Source organism: Sinocyclocheilus rhinocerous, unplaced genomic scaffold, assembly GCF_001515625.1.
Source record: "Sinocyclocheilus rhinocerous isolate Xijiao unplaced genomic scaffold, SAMN03320098_v1.1 scaffold899, whole genome shotgun sequence".
NCBI lineage: Eukaryota > Metazoa > Chordata > Actinopteri > Cypriniformes > Cyprinidae > Sinocyclocheilus > Sinocyclocheilus rhinocerous.
Genome location: NW_015653460.1, coordinates 274,739 through 286,593, shown reverse-complemented (window position 1 = coordinate 286,593; position 11,855 = coordinate 274,739). Strand labels below are relative to the sequence as shown.

The window sequence follows — 11,855 nt, the reverse complement described above, 5'->3', positions numbered from 1 at the left end:
ATATATATATATATACATATATATATGATGCATAATTTTTTTGATATTATATAATAAATTATAGTAGATAATATAATAACATTATAATAGATAAAACACAGACACACTGACACTGCTATATTAGTATTTTAAAAATCACTTGTGAGCAGAGCTCATGCTAAATTTAGTTTTGACCAACTTGAATTCATCATGTGGCCTTCTACAAAGCAGATTTACACTGTTCAGGTAAGTTTGTATAGGACCACTATAACAATTAACGACATATGCAATTTTGAACTGTAACATTTAAACCTGTACTGGTTTCAAAGATGGTTATACCTTAAATGACTTTATTATAATCCAATTATGGTCCAGTGTGTACCTGGGGACGAGGGAGTCTCCTCCTCTGAGGGTGGTGGGATCCAGCTCAAATATGGAGGAGATGTCATTGCCATCAGGGACGGACACGAGGGTGTACAGGACCTTCTCGTTGGGTGTTCGCAGACGTGCTCGCAGAGCTTCAAGCTCCGAGTCCAGCTAGAGGAGAGAGGGGACCACGTAACCATGGAGACACAACACCTCACTCAGTCTATTGATTATGTGACTAAGATAACACCAGTCTTAGCTGAGGAAAGAATCTTTGATTCGTGACATGTTTACAACTTTGCATGTGACATGAAGTTCTACAAAGCGTTCGAGAACATGACAAAGAAGCATCTCTCGGTCAGTCTCATGGTGCGGTATATGTGGGTTCTAGCAAAACAGGTTTAGCAGTTTTTTAGTCAACAATAAAGTTAACTGCTTCTTGGTTCATTTCAGAGAAACTCAGGGGAAATTTTCACTTAGATTTTATAAACCTGACCTAAGGGTCTGTTATCAACAAACATAATGATTAAATTGAGATTTGGGTGCAAAGCTTAGTACATGCACACTAGCAACAGGAGGAACTGCCGCTTTAAACAAATGACGGTGTTATACTGCCACCTGCAGGCGATGAGCTGCACTGCTCAAACTGCTTTACTCACAGCTAGAGTGCCACCTTGTGGTTGATTTTTTAAAAGTTAAATAGTGCATTTACTTTGTGAGTGAAATGAAACTGAATTTTTTCTTAAAATATTCTGGGGTTCTATTCAAGTTAGATTCAAAAGCATTTATGGCATAAAATCATTTACCAAAAAAATTAAATTGACTGTAATGCATTTTAAGGGTTTACATACAGAAATGTGAAGGTTGTATTTTTGTTAAAACACTTGCATTATTTGTTCTTAAAATGTGTATTATTTGAGCTGCAAGGCTATCAAATTTGTCTTTTTTTTTTTTTTTGGTGGGACTACAGTTCCAGGCAAACAGACTTGTAGTTTTAGTCATCAATGCAGTTTCTGTGTTTGGTATTTTTCTCTATGCAAACAGTCTCCTACCTGTATCCAAGCATGTATGATGCAAAAGTCACAGGGGTTTACTTACATGATCAGTTTTAAAGAGTTTTAATATTTCATATAATTTTGCACAGACAAGGTTGGTAGGGATTTTACATATACATTTCTTGTCTCGTCGCTACACTCGCAGATACACATTTTATTCAGTGTGTTTCCCCCATTACTTTCATTATAAACAGTTTTGATATTGTTAACTAAAATTAAAAGCTAAAACTAAGCTGAAATGAAATGAAGTATTGTATAAAAATTTAAAAAAAAAAACTTAACCAAAAATTAGAAAGGAGGCATTGGCAAGTAACTGATATAAAGTTGTAGTAATAACTTAAATAAAACTAAAACTGAAAAATAAATAAATAATAATAATTACAGCTATTTAGAAATATTAAAAAGGACAGAAAAACAAATTTTAAAAAATTACTAAAACTAAAAATAAATTAAAAACATAATGAAATCAAAAATAAAATCCCATTCGAAATATTAATAAATACTAAATTAGTATATAGATAATATTAAAATAACACTGTAACTGAATTTTGCCCACAAATGCCGTTGATGTATCATAACGTGTACAGAACCACATTTTAAAACTATAATGAGCAACAACAACAAACAAAGCTGCAAAGATCACAAACACTTCACAACAACACATTCTGTATAGAATGCACAGAGCTATGCAAAGAGAATTATGGGGAACAGTTCTAAAGGGGCGTGCTTTGATTTTGAACTCTGACCATGAAGATGAAGCTGCATAAGCGTTGTATGAGAGTAGGTCTGACAGTACCTGGAAGTTAAAGGGTGAAAAATCTGCCACCTGAAACCGGAAACAAAAAATCAGCCCGCACACATACTGTATATCCACACAGTACAGTACACAAGAATGACAACTATTTAACAGAAATGAAACTACTTACAGATGAACGTGATTCCTGTGACTCTTCCTCATAGTCAGGATTAACCTGTGAATGGATAAATCACCAAAAATGTCCTCAAAATACTAAAACAAATCAGATCATTCAATTTGGCAGGCAACTGATCAGGAAATCAATTCATTGATTGATTAGGCACAACCTAATAAAACTAAAATAAAGTAAGACAGGGTCCTGATCTTTGAATATGTTCTACTTGGTTAGAGAGATACGTTTCAAGAATAATCGTTAACTAAAATTAAAACTATTTTGTTAATTAAAATGAAGCTGTTGAAATAACAAATGAAAAAGTTAAGAGAAAATAAAAGAAAAGAAAAAAACACTAAAAGAAAATTAGCATTAACATGCTAACTGGAAATAAATAAAAACTAAAACTGAAATAAAAATTAATTAAACCTAAATAGTAGTAGTAATAAAAAAAGAAGAATGACAAAAGCATATCTCAAAACTACATTAAGAATTAAACTAAAATAAAAATTAGGGATGCACCAATACCTTTTTTTTCAAAACCGATCCAATTCAAATACCAAAATTTATTACGTTTTTATTAAGAGTATTTTATGGGGGGGTGGGGGGTGGGGGGTATCTTGATTGCATAATTTTATAAAATCTAAACATTCAGTGAAAAAATTTAATGACTAAATGTAAGTGTAGCCAAATCTGGAAACATTTTAATAAAACATTTTGAACTTTATTTTTATTTAGGAACTAATTTGAACTTTAATTTAATGACTTGAATATTCATCCCTCACATTAAACTATTGAATGGCTTCTGATGAATTGGAAAGTTAATTAAAATTTTGAAAAATAACCTATAATTAGTATATAAAATCTTTCATCAAAACAAAAGACTTGTTAATTATTTCATTGCACTTTCATTTTCATTGTCACTCTGAAATGCATCAAATTTTGAAGTAAAAAGTGCTCAGAAGGTTAAAAATATATATAATGCAGGTTTATGTCAAAATATCCTTAAACATATCTTGCTAACCAAGCTAGCCATGTTCAAAGAACAGCACCATAGATGTGATTAAAGCTGCACTATGTAAGATTTAATCAATTTGGCATCTAGCTGGGCAAAAATGAGCTCGAGTCAGGTTTGAGGTCTGATGGAAACCTCCAGAGGGATGCTGAAAATCTTACAGACTGCAGTTTTTAGCCAGAGAAAATCTAGGAGGAAGTTAGTAAGGTCCCCTACCCAGTGAGAGAGGTTAGTGCTGATCTGGGAACAGCTGAGGGAGGGTCCCGAGCTAGTAGAACACACCTCACTCACCTCTGCTGCCAGGTAGTGTCCTGTGGCCAGGTGTTTAAACCTGAAAAGACTATTCCAGTAACCAGCGCCACCGCGACACGGGTCATGGTGAACCACCTGAAATATGAGATTGGGAGGAATGGCACAATTAGCATATGCTGTACTTAAAGGGACCCTTCGCACAAAATTACAATAAGAGTGCTGTCCTCATAGTCAGGATTAACCTGTGAATGGATAAATCACCAAAAATGTCCTCAAAATACTAAAACAAATCAGATCATTCAATTTGGCAGGCAACTGATCAGGAAATCAATTCATTGATTGATTAGGCACAACCTAATAAAACTAAAATAAAGTAAGACAGGGTCCTGATCTTTGAATATGTTCTACTTGGTTAGAGAGATACGTTTCAAGATTTGACATAAACCCAAGATTTTCCTTTATTTAAAGCTCATGCACATGATTTCAGATTTAACCCCTTTTACTGTGGGAATGAGTCCTAAAACCCGTAAATAAGTTTATTTGAACTTCCGATTCCACAGTCCCAGAGTCAATGGGGTTTTGAGTAAATGCCTGAAATAAGGTCTGTGGTAAACATAAGCTTAAGATATTTGCACATATTACTCAACAACATAAAATACATCAGTTACACCCCACTCATGACTTTAAGCTTTTATGCGTCTGGAAAATAGCAGTTGCTAACAAGCAGCTAAATGGGACTACAGAGGCTGTCGGGGACATTAAACAGTCCTATCAGGGCTTCATTACGATCAAAATGACTAATTTTAAGGTGATAGTTTCTAGAAATGTTTCTATTACAGAAACGGAATAATCAAATGTAAAATAAAACACTGCACAGTCTTTAGTGTATGAAATAAATATACATTGGTCATTATTAAAGGGATAGTTGACTCAAAAACACACTTTTATTGGACTTCAAAATCTCAACAGCCATTCACTGCCATTATAAAGTTTGGAAGAGCCAGGACATTTTTTTATATAACTCAGATTGTATTCATCTGAAAGAAGAAAGTCCTATACACTTAGGATGGCTTGAGGGTGAGTAAATCATGAGGTAATTTTCACTTTTGGGTGAACTATCCCTTTAAATCTACTAAAGTTCTTCACACGAGTATGAGTGATATTTTTCTTTGTATTGTGTTGTTGATTAACATTGTTGTTGTTGATTAAAGACACAGACAGCAGCAGGGTTATTAGGCTGCTGTCACTTTAAGACCTAACGCACAGCTCCAAATGGATTTCTGCTTTTTTTTTGTGATTATTTTGCAGTTAAATGGCGAATTATGGTTTGCAAAAAAATAAAAAAATAAAAAAATATTTTGCACTTTCACGATCACTGAATTGCGAAAACTGAATGGATTTATTGAATATCATAATGCTGAATAGAAAAACTAATCTACTCACTAGTCTGCTTTAACAGCCTCACAAACTTTCCTTGTAGATTTTAAATAAAGAATTTTGATTTAATTTAAGATTGAAAGAGTTAGCAGAAGCTTATTAGAAGTGACGTTTAAGTCATGCGACCATGGTGTAGTTTATGCCTTCATGTTAGCTTTTACATCTGGCAACTGTATTTAGGCCAAATTCATAAAAGTTGTGTTCATCTGAAAAGTGAAAAGATAATCTTAATGGACAAAACATGCAACTCACCTCCACTTCCCACAGTGCTTTGCTGCTGGTAGCAGAGGTGGCGGACTGGCGGCCGGTGGTTCGCAGGAACACGTATTGCTTCTTCCTGTGTTCATCGCAAGTGAGAAACTTCTCTTGCTCGGCATGAAACAGCCGAACCACATCACCCTTAGCAACCAGAAAGAAGGAATTAGCAACATCACATTCTAGAACCATCAACAACAATAACTCCAGGAACTCAGACCATATTCCATGTGTGTGAAGCACCTACCCCTTTAAGAATGATTTCCTTGTTGTCACTCCATTTCATAAATAAAACAATCTTCCAGCTAGTGTTGCAGTTCACTGAGTTCACCTGAGGAGAACGGAGAGGAAAAAGGGAGGAGGGGGTGTCATAAGATAAACTATGTTTTTTTTTTTAGCATTAGCACTTACTTAAAACAATGATTCATAATCCAGATACATTATGGCAGAGAAAGTGGCTCTTAAATTAGTGTTATCATAGCATAATAGCCTTCACACTAACACTGGGTTCTAATTGAATGGACAGTAATTCCAGTTTTATGCAGCTAAAGCTAATTTACAGACAGTACGTTTCCATTTAAAGCACTTATTGCATAGCCGTTAAGAGCAGAACTGCATTAATAATGTTATTTACATACATTCACAGTACATGGTGTAATGCAAAACTGAAAGAAAAAGCAGTTTAACCTCATTGCAGCCAGGATTGTCCACCAGCTGATGGCTGCTGGCATGTAGAGGCTGTCCTGCGTTTACGGGATTCAAAACCACTTTATCCCCAATCACAACCTAAAAGAGAAAAAAGCTCAATAAACACATATTTTGTGAAGAAATTGTTTGTGGATGTTGCACAAGCAAAACCAAGAATGGCAGGCCTCACCATTTTTATGTTACTTACATGAAAGTGACTGTTGTGTCAACATCTTTTACTTCTATGGTAAAATTTATCAGAAGTATAGCCAGAAAAATAAATAAATATGCAAGCAATTAGAGAAAATTAAATATTTAATGAAGGGATCTGTTCAAAAATTCTGAGACGTGGCAACCTATGATCACATATTTTAAAAGATGAAGCCTCTACCCCTTAACTGATCATTATTTGTGGAAACTGGTTTAAACGTGATGACCAGTGTTGTTTTGTTTTATATTTATGTAATGACAGATATGTATATTTATGTGTCAGAGAACTGAATTGTATTATTATCTAGGTATTTATTTATATTGATTATTCCTACAATGATATTGTCCATTTGTAAATGTGTACCAGGGCTGTCCTTAGGGTGGTGCAACTGGTGCCCTGCGCTTTGAGGGGGGCCACGCGGCAAACGGACTAAGGGGGACAGATGCATGTGTTTTTCTACCACCCTAACCTAGAAGACACTGAAACTTCAACTTTATATCTAAACGCCATGCAACTTAAATCTGGCAAAGTACAAAATACAAAAGTACAAATACAACAGATATTTATATTCTACACTGCAATCAACTATAGCTAAAGGAATCTACTATAGCTTTATATTCTATACTGAAATCTACTATAGCTTTATATTCTATACTGCAATCTACTATAGCTAAAGGAAACCAAATTTAAGTTGATCTCTTCTAGTGCCTTAGTTTTGCAATTATTCATATCCCACAAGACCAGGTTCAGTTCCGTTTCAAAGTATTGCCGTGGCTTTCTGTGACTAAGGCTCAGTGACAGCGACGCTCTCCCACAGAGGCCATTTTTAATAGCATTAGCCGGGGGATTCAATGCTGTGAGCTTTGACATCATGTAATGGTCAGTGGAAGCAGTGGAAACACTCTTTACCCCAGAGATCAGCAGCGGATGACACCCCATGGCCCCCATACAACAACATCTAATGGAGCAAATGAGACTGTTTTATGTCTGGTTCTGTTTTCCAGAAGCTTAAAAGTTGTAACTACAGCTCAGGCCATTTAGAGCCCCTGGTGCATCGCAGAGTACATCTGACATCCAAGTTCGATTTATTTAGCTATTTAGGAATTGCACCCGAGTCTGCTTGAAAACAAACGTAGGGTACTGAGTTTATATAATTTGGCCCAGTTTGCAAGACAGCATTTTTCATTGCTGCTCGCCTCTGCAGAAACTGCTCACTATCACGATATATACACACTACATACTTTTTTTATATACATATACATTTATATAAATTTATATTATTAAATTTATTTATTTATTAGGTGACACTGCAGACTGGAAGATTGATGCTGAACATTTTAAGCTTTCCATCACAGGAATAAATTACATTTTAAAATATATTAAAATTAGTGCTGTCAAACGATTAATCGCGATTAATCGCATAAAAAAATCGTTTTTTGTTTACATAATATACAGTATATGTGTGTACTGTGTATATTTATTATGTATATATATATACAAACACATGCACGTATATATCTGTGTACATTTATTATGTATATATAAATACACACACATGCAGTATATGTTAAGGAAAAATATGTTAGATGTATATATAAAATATTTATTAAAATTAGTGCTGTCAAACGATTAATCGCGATTAATCGCATTTAAAAAAATCGTTTTTTGTTTACATAACATACAGTATATGTGTGTACTGTGTATATTTATTATGTATATATATATACAAACACATGCACGTATATATTTAAGAAAAATATGTTTTTATTTTGGATGCGATTAATCGTTTGACAGCACTAATTAAAATAGAACACAGTTATTTTAAATTGTAATACAATCTCACAAAATTACTGTTTTTACCCTATTTTTATTCAAATAAATGTAGCCTTTGTGGGCTGAAAGAGCCTTTTCAAAATATTTTAAAAGATTCACCGACCCTTAAACTTTTATCTACATAATTTACAAGCATGTTAGGTTTGAGTAGTTAAAATCTAAGTAAGAAAGCATTAATAAAGACAAGTAGACAAGGCTTTACAAACTTGCCAACTAGAATTGTCATCACACTATAATGGTAAATATGGCACTACGTTTGGAAGGAGAGTACAATTTCAAATCAAATCTGTTTAAACTGGGTATGTTTTCACTCACACTGTCTCCTATGGAGCGGAGTTTGTAAAAGGGCTGGATGTAAAACCAGGAGCCTTCATTTCCAGCAGAGTCCAGCGTCACACGCATGGCATTCTTCTCCAGCAAAGCAGGCAGCCGTTTATTCACAGTAAGGTACTTATTGCTTTTTAAATGCAACAGCTGCAAAATGAAAAAAAAACTAAAATGTCTGATTTTAATAGAGCAAAGAACAATATGTAGCAAAGCTGGTATACCCATTAAAAGCCCTTTAGCTATACACATGAAGATACACAAGGCCACATGGCACAGACTTATATTATAATAAATTATGTAGAACAATTATAAATGCAAGCTCCATGACACAGACACTAAAATAACACTGAACAATGGATTTCTGTCCTGCCAAGACCTCAATGACACAGTGAGATCCCTCTGCCTCCCATCTGCCAGCTGGCTGACTTACCTGAATAACATTTCCATACTGTATCACTGTTCCCAGCAGCTTCCGGTTTTCTGATTCATTCTGTTTCTTCTCTAAATCAGCAGCGTGCTGAAAAACAGAGGTGAAAATGCAGATTAAAATGCTTGCAAATATTGTATATAAATAATTTACATAAAAGAAAGGTCTAGACAACAATTATTTGATATATATGTAATGAACTTGAACCACATTTACTGTCATATTTAATACCAAATTACACTTACGTTAAAATTTAATTAAACATTCTATACTATCTTATTCATGCAGCATAAAAAGGGGTATGGAAACTTGTTTCCACCAGGGTATAAAAAAAGAAAAGAAAAAGTAACTCTTACTTTTTATCTCACAATTCTAACGTTTTTCCTCATAATCACAAGTTTTTATCTCACAATTGCAAGTTATACTCTTAAGTGCATGTTTACATATTACAATTCTGAATTTTTCTTAGAATTCCAACTTCTCACAATTCTGCTTTTTGTCCACCTCAGACTGCAAATTTATATCTCACAATTCTGAGATTCTCAAAATTCTCAGAAATGCAATAAAGAAATCCTAATTATGAGATACAAATTCAGATTTGCTAGAAAAAAAGTTAATATTGCATGACAAAGTCGCAAATTATTACTTTATTTTTTTATCCCATGGCACAAACAAGCTTCCATAGAGGAGGCATAAGCCTGAAATGTTACGTATTGAACTCACATGTAATTTGTTGAGTAGTACAGTGTCTGTGGTGCTGTTTCCACCAGGTTTTGCTGCTTTCCAGAACTGTTTCTGGGCTGAGTACCTGTTCATTGGACACAGCTTGAACAGACAGTCTGAAAGGAAAAACAGAAAACGCACAAAAAAACACCTTAAGAGAAGTTCACACAAATATTTTCACCTGCCTGTAGGAGCCTTTACACTGAGCATATATGAATCAGAGTTGTTGTTTTTCTTCTTCAATTTTAAGTATGTACACCCACAGTCCCATCAGCAAGGCTCAAGTATCACTTCATCAACACCAAACCATAAATGTGCTCTTTTTACTGTATGTAGTACTATAAATCATTTAGCATTATCACTAATATTATTTTAAAATATATATTTGTGTTTTCTTTCCTTAAAAATGAACTGTTCTTTTAATATATTATTAATCCTCTTTTAGATGTTTATTAGAAAATAAAAATCTTTTCAAGTCCCCCTGGAAACTGCTTCCCTTGTTGGGAATCCCTGGACTAACTGACCTTCCAAACACCAAACAAAAACTGCCACACATCCATCAGATACTGATCACCAAGGCATATTTAGCCATTTTTAGAAAGACTATAAGCAGGTTAATCTCATAGGCATTGTGACCCATTTAATTGTACTCTTTATTATTTTATGAAATCATGAGGGCATCTGTGACTGCAGGCACACCTGACTAGAACAATTAATTTAGTTTCCAAAGAAGAACACAAGAGGATTCAAGTTTGACTCATTAGTTAAATGACCGGGTCACTTTGCCAGGTTAACTCTACAAAGTGAGCCATGTGAATCTGTCCAGTAAAACACATACATTTATAAATGTACTTAATTTATTTAAATATTTAACTTATAAAAATTTAAAAAAAAATAATAATAATAAATCTATATTTTTCAGCCAATTGCCAATACCCAAGCAAATAATTTATAATTTCAAGCTGTTCAAAATTTTAAATATTTAATGAAAAAACTAAAATATGTTAAAATGTGTTCAAATCTGTACGATAAAATTTAATTCAAATGAATGTGTCCCATGTTAAATGAACTAAACGGTAAGATTTTTTTAACCTTTTTTTTTTCATTAACATAAAAATATTAATCTACAAATTTTTACATTTAAACACTCTCTTTGAATAACAGAATCAGAATTTTTAGTAATTTCACTGAACATGCCACTGTTTGTGCTACAGTCATGAATGATCTCTCAAATCATTATTACTTTAGATTAACAGTGATAGGATTAATGAAACTTCAAGCCAAAACCATTTAGAAAAACCCTAGAAACTACCCAGAACACACGTTCTCACATTACTCGCATCACAGCAGTAACAAAAGCTGTTGTAACTATGGTATTCTGGCAGAAAGTATGGTTACCGTGGAATATTTTGTAAGCTACAGCAAGACTAAGTTAGCAAGCTATGAATGTTTTCACAATCTAATACAATACAGTGTTTAATGCACTTGCAATGCCACAATACATATAAATTAATAATAATTATTATTACAAATGAAATTATAATATATAAATATATCCATATTTAATATTTATACAAAAATTGTCAGGTGAAGTGAGCTACAAACATCCCTTGCTTTGGGAACGCACCTCGTCACACATATAAACTTTGAGGATCAGATATTATCATGATGTTAACCAGCAGGTTATTCTCCAGTTACACCAGTTACACTCTTATCTTATCATGATAGGACGGGACTGCACTGAGAGCCAGGTACAGTGTGTAGAAGGAAGGAAAGAGTAACAGGAAGGGAGGGGAAGACACGCAAAAGAGGACATGATTAAGTGTGACGGGTAAAAATAGCACTACGTCCGCAGAGCGCACTGAGAAATGCGGCCAAAACTAATGCTAGCGCTCAGGGATTAGCAGCCAGGGAACTAGGGGTGGAGGGAGAAACAGAAGAAGAAACGCTGAAGGAGGGGTAAGTGGGACAGAGGATGGCGGTGAGAAGAGGACTGGAAGGAATGATGGAAGGAATGATGGAAGAGAAATGTAGGCTGATGGTCCCGAGGGGCAACGCTGGGTCAAACTCAGAGATGAGAGGCAGTTAGCATGCTAAACCACAGAGAGACAGTCACACCACACCAACACAAACACTACAGGCTGTCAAACAGTTATGGACACAAACTCAAGGAAGAAATACACAATTTTAAAAGAAACCTCTATAGTTTCAATCAAATCCAGACAGTTCAATATGGGATGACCATAGCAAAAAAAGACAATTTTGTTGATGTGGATAGGCCTGTCACGATAACAACTTTTTGTTGTGCGATATATTGCCACAGAAATAATTGTGATAAGCGATATTATTGTCATTTTAAAGACCATTTTATGCCACTGAA

At 34.3% G+C, this 11,855-nt stretch overlaps 1 pseudogene; it reads right to left on the bottom strand.

Moving 5' to 3' along the window:
- Window positions 1-11,855, bottom strand: part of LOC107715792 (inositol 1,4,5-trisphosphate receptor type 1-like) — a 146,758-nt pseudogene that overhangs the window by 103,581 nt on the left and 31,322 nt on the right.